The 15,293-nt window shown below is 43.1% G+C and overlaps 1 protein-coding gene across 3 annotated transcripts in view; it reads left to right on the top strand.

Annotated features, from left to right (window-relative positions):
- The first annotated feature begins 1,943 nt into the window (after positions 1 to 1,943).
- The window catches only part of ACO1 (aconitase 1), a 50,946-nt gene continuing 37,596 nt past the window's right edge, over positions 1,944 to 15,293 (top strand). The window contains exon 1 of one of the 3 annotated variants that reach the window (XM_020804061.3): positions 1,944 to 2,083. The gene's annotated coding sequence lies outside the window, so the exon portion shown is untranslated. Of the gene's footprint in view, positions 2,084 to 2,353; positions 2,595 to 15,293 lie in introns of those variants that run through there. The other 2 variants (XM_078384881.1, XM_078384880.1) reach the window with 2 other exon arrangements.

Raw genomic sequence — 15,293 nt, 5'->3', positions numbered from 1 at the left:
TTCAAGTCTTTCTTCTCAAGTGCAAAGCATTGTTCACAGTTACCTAAAGGTTCTTGCAGAAATAATTGTTCCAGATCCCAATTAATAAATATATCCTGGAGTCATCATGCCTCCATGTACATTGTGTTAAAAAAAGACCATTCGGATAGGAAACCATTTACATTAATCTTGAAGGGTTTAGTCTCCCATCACTAGCACATATATTGTTGTTTAGTCATTAACTTGTGTCCGACTCTTCATGACCCCATGGACCAGAGCACTCCAGGCCCTCCTGTCTTCCAGTGCCTCCCGGAGTCTGGTCAGAATCATGTTGGTAGTGGTAATCCCAATCTTAGGCTGACATATGGGACACATGATGTGCTTATACAGACTGAACAAAACCCTTATTTGATTTACTGTTTTGATATTCTGGGCAAAAAGGGAACTGGGAACTATCTTCAGCATCTAGTTTTCCTGAGCCTTGTCAAATTCAGCAGGGAACAAACCACATAAGGAAATGCCAGGGGAGCAGGAAGGTAAGTCCTAAGGAAACGCTGGAAGTTGCTTTATATCAGATTGGGCTGTTTGCCCCTTTAGTGCAGTGTTCTCTGCTTTGATTGGCAATCAAAACATTGCTGCATCACTAAGCAGCTATTGCACCTGCTCTTAAAAACTCTGTCAGTGCGCCATCATCTGTATCACATTGGGACTGTGTCCAAGTCTAGTTACAAGGCAAACTCTAGGGAGAGCATGTTACCCCATGCTAGCCAAAGATGGCATGTGGAACATCACAGTCCTGTTCATGTTTAGCCACTTGCTGTCTGGTAATTTCTGACTTAATGGCAACCCTTTTTCAGGATGTTCCAGATACAGAGTACAGTACTCAGTAAAGTAGTTTACCATTCCCTTCTTCTGGAGTTACCCAGTGGCTGTGCAGGTTGCCAAAAGCCACAGAGACTGGCTCAGGCACAGTGAGGAATCGAACTCCCAACCTCTCCGTCCACAGCCAGATACCTGAACCGGAGCTATAAATCCCAAAGTGTTTAATGCAGCTAATTCCCCGTTTCCCAGATAAATGTGGCTAGAACCTTTGCCTGGATAAAAGTACAACCTGTGAAAGGTGGTACTTTTATCAAAATGGGAAAGTAGGTGAACCAATGTGGGTGACTGCTGCCCACCTTAGGGATGTGAAGAGTGCTGCGGTTTGATATGCAAGCTGACAGTCCCCGGGCATTCCAGAAGAAAGGAATGGAGACCCACTTCTTATACCTGGAAAGGGCTACCGCAAGTCGAAGTCGACTTGAAAGCACATTATTACAGTATTTTGAATTGTCGTGGTTTGTCTTTTCTCAACTTTTTGCGAACCATGACATTGGTTTCTAGAATCCTCCTCCTCCTCCTCCTCTTGGAACTGCAGAGCTGGAAGGGATCCTATACGGATCCTCGAGTTCAGGCGCTGTCAAGAAGGCACAGCGGGGAATCAAACTCCCAACCTCCGGCGGCAGGTGCCTAACCTCTCCAGCCGCTCTGTGAGTGACCTGAGTCGGGATGCCGAAGCGCCGACGGGGCGGGCCTCTCTCTCTCGGGGAACCGAGGATGTTGGCAAAAGCAAAGGAGGAGGAGAAAAGAAAGAGAAGAGCGCAGGGCCAAACGGTGTAGCCCTGCAAAGACAAACAGGTATAGTGTATTTCAGTGGTCAAAAGCCCACCGCTTCACACGTTTAACGGAGCTACTGCTGTGGGAACGGAGGACGGAGCCGGTTCGCTCAAAGGAAGGCTTTCTGGACACCCCCGCTCTCCCGCGGCTCCTGGCGAGGGCGCAACAGGCGCGCCTCAAACGGTGTCCCAGGGCAGGGCTTTTGGCGGCCGGGGGTAGGCGCGGGAGAGGCGGCCCGAAGCCGAGGCCTAGCTTCGCCCTCCTCTTCCTTGACCCGGGAGGGGTGGAGCCTGGGAGCCGCGTCGGCGAAGGGGGGGAAGGCGGGCTAAAAGCTGACGGCAGCCGCCCGCGCCAGCGCTTCTTCTTCACCCGGGGCACCCGGTTGGAGTCGCTTCGCGGGCGCGCGTCGCACTAGCTGGGGTGCGGGTGCTTTTTCCGTTCCCGCCAGGTAAGACTCCCTGGGCGCTGGGTTCCCCCGGTGCTGGAGGAGGCCGTGCCCTTCTCGGGTGCTGACGCTCCCGGTTCCTGAAGCTTCGGGAACGGCCTCTTCTTCTCCTTTCTCCGCCTTCCCTCCCTCGGGGGGCCACTGAGGAAGCTGCCGCCGCCGCCGCCGCCACCCTCCTGCCTTGACTCGGGGCGCTTTGCTTCCCAGCGGCGCTTCGTGACGGCGCGCAACCCTTGGCCGGGCGCAAATCCCGCCAACCCTTTACTCTCCAGTAAACTCTGCTAAAGTTCAAGGGGAGGGAGGGTAAAGCGGGTGTTGGAACCGGACCTCGGACCGCGACGCAGCTGTCACTCCTTGGAAGAAAGAGGTTTCCATCGGGGGGCCGATCCCGGTGCAGGTTTACTCAGAAATCAAGCCTGATCGAGGCGCAGGAGGACCGGCCGAGGAGAACAAGATTTACGGAAGCTTCGGATCTTTTCCACACGCAGTTTATCCGTTTCTTGCCACAACCTCGGTATTTGCTCTAAAGGAGGCCCACTGCCACGATTAAACAATACTGCCTTTATATGATCGTGCACTAGCGTTGCCTTTAAATCCCGAACCCTTCTACTGCTCACATATTATATGATGGAGAATAACTTTTTTTGAGTGTGTGAGGCTTTCCGTTAAACTTTAGGGAGTCTTTTTAAAGGAATCCCCGTTAAGATTCGCCTGCCGTAATAGCTGCTTACAGTCCCATTTATTTAAATGTGATTTTTTCCCCTTCCGATATGGGTTTCTTCAAATTGCAGCCATATTGTTAATTAAGATCTACTTGCCTCTGGTTTGGCATGGAAAGCTTTCTCAAGACTCCGTGCAAACACATTCACATTCACATTGTTTTAATGGGTGTTGAGAAGACACGACATAGTGTTTGATCAGGAGTGTTTTCTCTCCTCCCAAGGCTGCTTTTTGCTCAGCACTCTATACCAGTCTGCGCTCCTTATCAGTGGTTTTTTTTTTTTTTAGAAAAACACTTCAGATTACAGATTTCCTCCCTTCCCCCCTCCTTTCCCCTATTTATATTGTTTTTCAACAGGAGCAAAGTTCAGTGCTGCTTTCCTAGGGCTGTTTCCTTTTTCTTCCTTCCTCCCACTAAAACTGTTCTCTTCCCCCCCCCCCCAGCTTTGTGGGGATCTCTCTCTCTCTCTCTGACTATCTGCTCGAATCAAAACAAAGTGTACATGATACGGGTTTTGTCTTGTTCAGCATTAAGTTTCCCTGGACATACAAATTTTCTCTTGACTGCAGAGTATGTGGGGTTCTCTTGAGGTGTGCGAGGGGATCTGAAGGAAGATCTCTTGGGGAGGGGGCTGTCACATCACTCTGCTCCCACTCTCAGTCAGGAGAATATTAGAAAAATCAGGGAAAGGTGTTCTGGACCATTCTCAGTTAGCATAGCCAGTAGAGTGAGGAATGCTGGGAATTGCCATCCAAGAACAGTGCCAGGAACACAGATTGCCTACCTTTCATCTAGTTGCTCCAACTTAGAACTTTCTTCACCACGAGTCACTTGAGTTTCTCTCTTCCAATTTCCCTCACCTTTAAGACTCTAGGCACAAAAAAGTTCAGCTGCTGTGGTGTTGTTCCCACTCTCCTGCTTGAGGGCTCTTCAGTGCCTGAAGTCAAGTGGAATGGCACTTGGACAGTTATTCATGCTGATTTTTCCTGGGTAATTGTCAGATGTTCCATTTTAAGCATTGATTCATTGATTACATTTTTATACTAGTGTTTCTCGAAGGGGCTTAATACAGTTCTCTCCCTACTCTACACACAATTATGTTATCTTCACAACAACCCTGTGTGGTGATGATCAGGAAGATGGCAGTATTTTTATTTATTGTCATTACTTTGCATCCTGCCTCTCCTCTGGATAGCTCAAGACTGTGTACATAGCTCTCGTTTTCTGCACCTTGTACTCACAACAACCCTGTGCTATAAGTTAGATTGTGAGAGAGAATCAGAGTGAATGAGTGACTGACCTCAGGCCATTCAGTGATGTGTTTGGTTCATTGGAAACTTGAATCTAAATCTCTCAATCCTAGTCCAACATTTTAACCAGTCCATCACACTGGTGGTCACAGTCATATCTTTGTTTGGGTTTATCATTGCCATGTCCATATTTCAAGGGAAGACATATTCTGGGATCTGTCACCATTTCCAAGAATAATTCTTCCACATTTCTGGGTTGTACAACTGGTGGCACTGATCTCGGAAGAAATCTAGGGCAAGATTTGGCTGATTTCCTGGTACGTATTATTTGGAGAAAAAGGGGAAACTCTTGATTTTCAAATGGATTTTGAATGAGCTGGTCTACAGGTGTAGGGTTGATTTTCAAATTAGTTTAATTTGGTTTTCAGACAGGAGCAGCTTAATCGTCTGAGAAGTGAACTTTAGACTTCAAAGTTAAGTTCAGTGTGTCCGCTCATCATTTCTGTAGAGGTTTGTCATGGTAGTCTGTCACAGAAAAAAAAGTGAACACTTTTGTGACCTGTTTTTTGATAGCCTAGCCATTCTCAATCTTTGGGGTTTGTTTGTTTGTTTTTTGGCCAGGGCCATAAACACAATGTGAAAGAAATATAGGCTGAATCAGGATTGTTTAAATAGCATAACGAGCCTTGTAAGGTGGTGTGTGAAGAATTGTTTCCAGTCTGTGGCCTCCTTCAAATGTGTTAGGGGGCATTTGGCTCCCATTGAGAATGGCTGGTAGGGTCCATTCTTACCCTACCTTAGCAGGCAAATATACATGTCTGTAGAAGGGATACAAGCACTGGGACCAGCTAGTGAAAGCCAGTAATCAATCTTGGGCCATGCTTTCTTTATGAATTTAATCAACCACACACAAATATTGTGAGAATAAAATATGGAAATGGAAGCCCCCATTCATTGCTTTGAATTCAAGGGAAGGAAGATGTTAGAAATAAATAAGCAGCTATCCTGACCTTACTCTGCAGCCATATATACAACTGTGTGTATGTGCATATCTGTAAGTGTGTGGGATATAAATTCACCTATTTTGTGAAAGGAATATTAATCTGTTTCCCAGATGCCTAGAAACTTTTTGTTGTTGCAATCCCAATCTGAGATCTGTATATTTGCTGTATGAGGTTTTGTCATGTTGTGACCAAAAAGGACAATGATCTGCCCTCTTTCCAAAACATGAGCTTCATGACACAAATTGTTTTAAATTGTAATGCTGTGGTCATAACGTTGCTCACAACCTGAGTTTGATCCCAATGGGCTCACAGATAACCACATGAGGTTGACTCAACCTCCTGCCCTTACGAGGTTGGTAAATTGATTATTCAACTTGCTAGGGGGAGGCATTGTGTATCCTGTATAGTTAAATTGTAAACTTCCCAGAGAATGCTTTAAGCCCTGTGGGGTGGTATATAAGCAGTACACTTTGCCCGCCTTGCTTGCTCCCATCATCTTTATGTATCTCTTTCATAATACCCAAGTGAATGATTGTGTTATTTCCTCATTCTCTATCTTGGTGTGTTAAGTGAAAGTTCATAGTTTCAAAGAGGAGGAGAAGCAGTAGCTAGCAAACAGAGGAAGATGTGGAAAAATATGAAATATCAGTATAGCCTCTCTTCTTTGACTGGCACAGATTTTGGAGCTGTAGATGATTTCAGTGCTAGCAGTCACAAGACATTGTAAAACTGTTCCATATGCACCTCCTTAACTGATGTTCTGTGATGGGAAAAAGGCACGGAAAATAATACAGAAAAACACATAAGGAGATACAAATACAGTAGAAGATAGTGGTAGCTGGGCCCTTCCTTTGTATAAAATTATCTGGAATGAGGCAGGGTAGTTAGACAATGAAAACCTTGTCTGGAAGTACCTAGGGTACATATTGCTTATAGCATTGAGGTATCTAAATTTAATGGCGTTTAAGTGAGAGCCAGAGTGGTGTAGTAGATCAGTGGTTCTTAACGTGGGCGATAATGCCCCCCAGGGGGCGATTTCATTTTTCAGGGGGGCGATAGAATGAAAAGGGGCGGTGTGGGGGTGCTGGAGCAGAAGGGGGCGGTAGGGGGGCCCTGGAGCAAGCCAAACCTGTTAAGATGGCTGCAGCCTTTTTACGGTGTGCATGAATATATATTTTCTTCCAATCTTAATTTAGTTTCAGAGTTTTCATCTTGAAATTTTTAGTTCCTGCATTGTGGTTTGTTTTTATGCCCTTTTAATATTTCTTTTTGCATCTTAAAATTCGATTGCAACTAAATCATTAAATGTTTTTGGGGGCATTTCATTTTCTTGGAATTGAATTTTGTTTTCAGGGGTCATTGGATTTAAGTGTAATAAACAAACAAACAAACAAACAAATAAATAAGATATCATCACCGTGGGGAGGGGGGCAGTGATAACTTCCTCAATGGCTCAAGGGGGCGTTTCTTTCAAAAAGGTTAAGAACCACTGTAGTAGATAATGGAATCAGGAGACCTGGGTTCAGTTTCCCACATGGAACCCCATTGGAGAATGGCATGAGTAATCTTTCATACCTTGAAAACCCTGCTAGGATCACTGTAAGTTGCAACTTGATGTCAGATAACAACAATAGATGGGAGCAAAGAACTAGAGAGGAGGTGTATAGTCTTGGAAATTATTCAGGAAAAGACATAAAAATCAGAAACTGTCTAAAAGAAGGAACCAGTAAAGGTGTTTTGGGGAGAGAGAACAGAAAAGCCAACAGATAAAGAAGTTGATTTATAAATAAGAATTTATATAAAATATGGCAACAGTGTGACCAAGACCAGGTGTAATCCATTGTTTACCCACTCCTTGTTTGTTACATAGTGAATAATAATATTACAGTGGTACCACGATTTACAAACTTAATCTGTATTGGAACAGCATTCATACGTCGAAAAGTTCATAAATCGAGGCAAGATTTCCCATAGGAATGCATTGAAAACCATTTAATCCGTTCAGGCTGTTTTTCGTTCGTATGTCGAGGCCCTGATTGTAAGTAGAGGCATTAATTCCCATAGGAACTAATGCAAAGCCGGTTAATCCGTACTGTACCACTAGGGGGAGAATTTTTTATTTTTTCTTCTTTTGACCTAAGATGAAATTAGGTCAAAAAAGGGCAGGGAAGGTTTTTTTTTTTCGCTTGTAAGTCGAGGCTCCATTCGCAAGTTGAAGCAACATTTTGCAAACAGAGCCGTTCGTAACTCGAAACGTTTGCAAGTGGAGACGTTCGTAAGCCGCCTAGAGTGGTCCTCACCGATCAGATAGGCGGGGTATACATTAAAAATATTAAATTAATACATTTTTTTATAAGTCGAGGTAACACTGTATTCTGATATTAACATAATAAATTAGTTGGTGCTGATAACCTTTAATCTTTTAAGGTAAAGGTAAAGGTCCCCCTTGACAATTTTTGTCCAGTCGTGTCCGACTCTAGAGGGCAGTGCTCATCCCCGTTTCCAAGGCATAGAGCCAGTGTTTGTCCAAAGACAATCTTCCGTGGTCACATGGCCAGTGTGACTTAGACACGGAATGCTGTTACCTTCCCACCGAGGTGGTACCTATTTATCTACTCGCATTTACATGCTTTCGAACTGCTAGGTTGGCGGGAGCTGGGACAAGCGACGGGAGCTCTCTCTGTTATGTGGATTCAATCTTACAGCTGAAGATCTACAGACCTTACAGAGGTAAGGTTTAACCCGCAGTGCCACCACGTCCCTTTAATCTTTTAAAGGAGCCCTTAAAACCATCTATTCCCTGTCCTAGGTAGAAATACAAACAGGCAGAGAGTGGAACAGAAACAAAAGTTTTCTTTCCGGCACATTGGAGGACTGTATTGAATAGCTATTGTGTTTCTAAAGTGTTGTGGGTGGCATTTTCTCTATCTTTCTAAATCACAGTACCCCAAATATGTTTCTTCTCTAAGCTCTCAAGTGTTCTGCTCCCATCTACTTTCATCACAACCGGCTTTGAGTATTTCAGAAATGTCCCTCCACCTCTGTTCCAGTGTCTGTTCTGCTTGCCTTCATTCTGACTCGTGTACTGCTTGAAGCAGGCAAAAAGAATGAGAACCTCATACTCTTGAAAGCATTGGGGATTGGGAAAAATGTCAGAACATGGTTCTGCCTTAAAGAAATTGCTCTTCTCTGTGCACCATCACTATACTCTTGATGAATCTGCCTCTCAACCAAAAAATAGTTCAGCAGCAATCTGTAGAACAGGGACTTAACAAGGAAGATATGTCCCCTGCCCGAAGCATATCAGTTGTGTGCAATTGGAGGAAAAAAGATCTAGTGTTATAACTTTAGTTAATATAAGCATTTTGATGATCAAAATATTTCTAATTTTGTTGTTGTTTAGTTGTCAAGTTGTTTCCGATTGCCATCCTCCAATGGTTCCCCATCGCACACAGCTATGTGCGGTTTGTTGTTGTTGTTGTTGTTTAGTTGTTAAGTCGTGTTCGACTCTTCATGACCCCATGGATCAGAGTACGCCAGGCCCTCCTATCTTCCACTGCCTCCCGGAGTTGGGTCAAATTCATGTCGGTTGCTTCAATGACACTGTCCAACCGTCTCATCCTCTGTCGTTCCCTTCTCCTCTTGCCTTCACATTTTCCCAACATCAGGATCTTTTCCAGGGAGTCTTCTCTTCTCATGAGATGACCAAAGTATTGGAGCCTCAGCTTCAGGATCTGTCCTTCCAGTGAGCACTCAGGGTTGATTCCCTTCAGAATGGATAGGTTTGTTCTCCTTGCAGTCCAGGGGATTCTCAAGAGTCTCCTCCAGCACCCCAATTCAAAAGCATCAATTCTTTGGCGGTCAGCTTTCTTTATGGTCTCAGCTCCTAACAGAGAGCTTCTCCAATCACACAGCCAGACACTCTGCAGGATTTCAAAAGCTTCAGTCTGCTGGAAAGTTTGAAATTTGTGCTCTTGTTGCCAGGTAATGAGTTAAAGGAGTTTTGTGGTGCAATAGTTAAGCTGCAGTAATGTTGCCAAAACTCTGCTTACGACCCAAATTCAATCCCAGGTAGCCGGCTTGAGGTTCACTCAGCTGTCCAGTCTTCAAAAGTTGGTAAATTGAGTGCCCAGTTTGCTGGGGGTGGGGGCAATGTGTGGTCTGCATAATTAAATTGTAAACTGCCCAGAGAGATAGTATATAAACTATGAGATAGTATGTAAACTGCACACTTTGCTTTTAAAGGTGAGAGACTCTTCAGAGGCTTTGAAAGAGAAAAATAGAATTAAGGCTTCAATCCTATCATCTCTTACCTGTGAATATGTCTCACTGAATCCAGGTGCATTTAATCTTGAGTAGACATGCCTCAAATTGCATAGCAAATTAGGTTTTTATGTTCTTTACCCCAAAGTTTACAAGTCTTTTTATTGTAATAATACACCTGGGCAGAATAAAAGAATACAAATACACAGGTCTAAATCCAACTGATACTGTCAATAGGAGTGGATCCATTAGATGAGTTGCTCTGTGATGAGTTGGCATGTATGTAAATCCTGTTAATTCAGGGAGTGCTGTAGTTGGAACTGGTGGCTGGATTCAGGCTATAAAGTTTTTCATTTTCACATAAGCATGCAGATGTTTTTATGTCTGTGCATTCTGAAAAAAGGCTGAATTTGGGGCAGTGTTCAGAGCTTCTGTGATCTGGATTAAATGAATTAATTGGCTGTTGCTAAATGTCTACTCTCTTACTGTTTTCTCTGGAAATCAAGGGAGTAAATGTTGCTTACTTGAGATGTGGAAGTACATAAAAACAAGAAGCTTTCATGTGCTTGTCTATTTGGTGAGCCTTTGGATGAAACATTAAATGAAATACTATCTGAAAGCTCAGTAGTTTGATAGATTAGTTCACTGTCACATCCCTATTTAATTAGAAACAATATATTTTCACTTCAACAGAAGTTATTTCTGGCCAAGGGCATCTGCAGTTTATCATTGTACAATGAAGTGTTCCTGCTTACAATTCGAGTAATTTGTGCCGGCTTCCATTTTAACCTATTTCATCTCCCCTGTCTGCTTTCTGCCACACTGTCCACCCCCAAACAGTCAGACAGCAACTAATGGACACCGAGGTCATTCAGTCTTCATTGGGTTGATTTTGGGGTTCCCCCTGCCCCTTGCAGTTGTTTTCCAAAGGATTTATGTGTGTCTTTCCAAACCCAAGTCTCCTGATACCAAGGATGGGGACTCAAGTCTCAGGACTCGCTCTCAAGTTGGACTTAAGTCATACCAGTGACTTGACTCAGTTTTTTTAATGACTCGGACCCAACTTGTGACTCAGAACCCACCCTCCCGCCCCACTTTTTTCTGGGGGGCAAAGCTTGTTTTTAACAGGGACTCAGACTTGGGACTTGGTATGAAAGACTCAGTCTTGGACTCAAAGACTTGCCAACATCCCGACATGTGTGAGTGGTCCTTGAACAATGTCATCCGTGCTTTAACATCAGAAGGAAAAGGATTAAAAGACTATTCACAATGGTTTTGCAGGATTTCACCCATCTCTTAGTAAGATCAAGAAAGACCTTTAATTTTATGGTTCCTATTGCTGTGGGTATAAATAGGATCCTAGACCTGAAGCAGAGGGTTGGGCTTTCTTCATTATTCAGTTAATAGAAATGTAATTTTAAAATGTAATAAGATACATTTGACAAAAATCGATCATTTTCAAAACTGAAACCTCTAGAGCTGAGCCTGTTGTAGCAATACTGTATAATTAAACATACTTGTTTCTATTAAACAACGCCTTCCAGGGGACTGCACAGGAGATAGTGAGAGGCATACCTAAGTATTTTTATTGACATATTCTAAGCCAGATTTTGTAGAAACCATTTGTAGCATTTTTGTGTTCTAGATCTTTTGGTCAATAGCCCAAGGCTCTTCCTGACTCAGTTGTTCACTCTCACGCACAGGAAAGTTTAGAATAAATCATGGCTGGTCTTATCTTACTGCCAGTAGAAGCCAGGCAGTGGGGTGAGGATTAGGATGATGATTCAGATGAGAGGTTGAAAGGCTTCTTGTTGGTTGGTTGCCCACAGTTCCCAGCATTGTCCAGCCAGCACAGCCAACAACTTTTCCAAGTACCAGAATAGACACATGCTCCATGGGATTAATATGTTAATCTTCTTTAAGATCCCGGTTTTTTTTTAAAAAAAAAACATATTCCTATTATCATGAAGCAAACAAAAACTTCAGTTTAAAAAGTGCCAAGTACCGTATTTTTCGCACCATAAGACGCACTTTTTCCCCACAAAACAGGGGGGTGGGAAGTCTGTGCGTCTTATGGAGTGAAGAAAACAGATTATATTTTCCTGTTTTCTTCTCCTAAAAAATTGGTGCGTCTTATGGAAAGGTGCGTCTTATGGAGCGAAAAATACGGTAATTATGCCAGCAAGGAGGTGATGTCTCCAACTGTGACCTGAACCTCTAGGTAGCTTCAGCTGCACTGGCTTGTTTAAATTGCAATCTTGCAATATCTTGCAAAAATTAGTCAAAACCACTTGGCATCAAAGCAGGATATTTCCAACATCAAATGTTAACCCAAGGGAATAATCCAAGAGAAGGGGAGAGCCTGTGGAAATCTCATGCACGGTATGCCGTAGAGAAAGGGCAAAAGGATCTAATGTGCAATCACTTGAGAGTTATGAAATTAGACCAACAAGGACAAGGATTGAAACTATTAATAATCTCTAGAGATGGCTGGTGCAAATACTGTGGGAATACCTTTGCTACAAGAGAACCCAGTGTGAGACCAGCATAAACTTAACATGTTGAGGCTAAATCCACTAGAGCAGTGGTTCTTAACGTGGGCGATAATGCCCCCCAGGGGGCGATTTCATTTTTCAGGGGGGCGTTAGAACGAAAAGGGGCGGCATGGGGGCGCTGGAGCAGAAGGAGGGTGGTAGGGGGGCGCTGGAGCAAGCCAAACCTGTGAAAGATGGCTGCAGCCTTTATACAATGTGCATGAATATATATCTTCCTCCAATCTTAATTTAGTTTCAGAGTTTTCGTCTTGAAATTTTTCGTTTCTGCATTGCGGTTTGTTTTTATGCCCTTTTTATATTTCTTTTTGCATCTTAAAATTCGATTGCAACTAAATCATTAAATGTTTTTGGGGGCATTTCATTTTCTTGGAATTGAATTTTGTTTTCAGGGGTCATTGGATTTAAGTGTCTTAAATAAGTAAGTAAGTAAGTAAGTAAGTAAGTAAGTAAGTAAGTAAGTAAGTAAGTAAGTAAGTAAGTAAATAAATAAATAAATAAATAAATAAATAAATAAATAAATAAATAAATAAAAGATCTCATCACCGCGGGGAGGGGGGCGATGATAACTTCCTCAATGGCTCAAGGGGGCGTTTCTTTCAAAAAGGTTAAGAACCACTGCACTAGAGCAGTGGTCCCCAACCTTGGGCCTCCAGATGTTCTTGAACTACAACTCCCAGAAGCCTTCACCACCACCTCTGCTGGACAGGATTTCTGGGAGTTGAAGTCCAAGAACATCTGGAGGCCCAAGGTTGGGGACCACTGCACTAGAGCAGTGGTGCCCAACCTTGGGGCCCCAAATGTTGTTGGACTACAGGTATCCAGCACAGCTAGCAGTGAAGGTTTCTGGGAGTTTTAGTCCAAGAACATCTGGGGACTCAAGGTTGGGAATTGCTGTATCAGACCTAGATGAACCTGAACTAAATCATCCATCTTTTCCTAAGCTGGAGTTTGGTATTCAAACTGTCATTGTGTTGCAGTGATTAAGGAACTGTACTGGGAGTTGGGAGATGTGATCTCAGCCTGATCTATATCTTCCAGGGTGAGGATAAAAGTGGAGAGGAGGAACGCTTGTGTGTCATTTGATGCTCATGGGAAGGGAACTGGAATGGAATTATGAGTTAACAATGCATTAACAAAGGTCCAGAATGTAGTAGAGAATGGTATAAATGGATCCCCTCCTTTTTTTTTCTCACTCAGCAAAAACTTTAATAATTTTTGGCAACAGATATTCAGGACACTTCCTTCTCTTTTCTTCATTAGATCATGTGCATGGCTCATGTAGCTTTCATTTTCTTAGCTGTTGCCTTGGCTTTAGTAAAAGCCTCGGCACTGAATGACATCCATTTACTGCAAAGCAGCACTTTACAGAGCATGGTATCTGCAGTGTAAATGGCCTCTCTGTTTATTAGAGCAGGGTCAGTATGATCAGTAGAATGAATGTTCAAAGACTTCCTTCTGTATAGGCTGTAGCAGGACTGTCACCCCTGTGTATTTGAAAACTGGGAGATGCATGGCATTTATTTTTCTATAGGGGGTTTTAAGATCCAGATGTTTTAAGAAATACTTGGTAGCGTTCCCACCTCTTTGAAGCTTATGACCAAATTCTAATCAGAGCTTGATTGCAGCATTTGTAAGCACTATATACAAGGTATCGTATTGTGAAACAGTATTGCAAGCAGCGAACTTTGCTCCAGATAGCTTTGTCTTTGGTGCCCTGGTGTTTACCCACTGTGAAATGTAACGGTCTTCTTTTATGCAAACACATTGAAATGTAGGCATCATTACATTTATTTTCATGCTTGTTGACTTCATATGTTAGGAGATTGTTTTCGGAAGCTGCTTCTAAAATGACAGGATTATCAATTTTTAATGAATTGTTTTAAGAGAACAGCAATCCATTATTTGGTGTTTAGCAGTGTATTTCATAAAAAGGTTTTGGGGTTAGGGTTAGGGAATCAGCTGGTGAATATCAGGAGTTCCATTAATAGTAATTATGTGCCATCAAGTCAGTTCTGACTAGTGGTGACCCTTTCCAGGATTTTCAAGGTAGAGAGTACTGTACTCAGAAGTGGTTTACCATCTCCCTTTTTTGGCAGAGATTCTGGGACTGTGTAGCTTGCCCAAGGCCACACAAGCTGGCTCTACTTCCAGGAGGTGCAGTGATAAGAACTAGAGATGGGGTATTCCTATACGAATACGAATATCCCCACACATGTGGCCGGACGGTCCACTCACCAATCCGTTGCTGCTGCAGACACCACCATTCTTCCAGTGGTTCTGCAGATCGAGCCACTTTTCGACTTTGCAGCGAGGCTTAGCCTCCTTCCAGGAGTGGCTAGCCGATGGCAATCTGCAGAGCCATTGGAAGAATTGTGGTGTCTGCAGCAGCAGTGGGTTGGTGAGTGGACCATCGTTATTGCCACATGTGCGGGAATATTCATATTTGCATACGAATACCCCCATTTCTAATAAGAACTGCTGGAGAACTTAGAAGAACTGATGAATAGCTTAATGGTTTAGGCGTCTGGCTGGGGTACCAGAGGTTGGGGCTTTGATTCTCCACTGTGTCTCCTTGACAAAGGCTGGACTTGATGAGCCATAGGATCCCTTCTAGCTCTGCAGTTCTAAGATGATGATAATGATGGATTGAACTTTCAGCCTCTTACTTCGCAGCCAGATGCCTAAACCACTGAGCTATTTAGCAAGTTGTAACCTGCTTGAAAGTACAGCCCCTTGTCAGGCTTTTTGTTTGGAGTAAATAATCTTTATAATTGTAAATTGACATGTCTGCTGTATTTAATCCTCATAGAATTCCAGGCTACAATTAGAAAGATCTCTCAGGACCTCACCAGTTTAAAAGCAAAACATGTGAAAATTGCAAGCACATTCTCTTTTTTTATGTTTTGTTATTGGTAGCCTGGAAGATGCCACATCCCTTTGAAAGAAATAAAAGCTTACATCCACTTGTTAGTCCCAAAAAAGATCTCTTGAATCAATGGGATTTTGCTAATTCACCACTTCTGTGAGTTCCAGTGATTCACTGGGTTACCCTAGTTGGGACTAATAGCCTGCAGCAGTTGCTTAGAGGAAAGATACCAAAATAGGCCTTTGGTTCTAGACAACTTTCATTTATCTTAACCTTTTTTTCACCTCTTAGTTGACTGACTCATCATTTTCAGAGGTTTCAGTTTGATCAAACAACATCAGCTGTTTTCAAATACTACTTTTTTATTTGGAATACTGCACACTGACTTGTCTCCAGAGAGTACAAAGGGCCCTCTATAGCAGATGATTAAGATTATTCCAAACCTTATTTTAAAAATGTGAGGGGTTGAGAAGCTTGGCAGAGCTGAGAGACTTGAAGTGATCATAAAAGTGGTATTGGCAACTGCGGTCCGTTGATCTGATGTTGGCTACATC

This window comes from Pogona vitticeps, chromosome 2 (assembly GCF_051106095.1).
Source record: "Pogona vitticeps strain Pit_001003342236 chromosome 2, PviZW2.1, whole genome shotgun sequence".
Classification (NCBI taxonomy): domain Eukaryota; kingdom Metazoa; phylum Chordata; class Lepidosauria; order Squamata; family Agamidae; genus Pogona; species Pogona vitticeps.
This window is presented reverse-complemented; position numbering and strand designations above follow the sequence as displayed.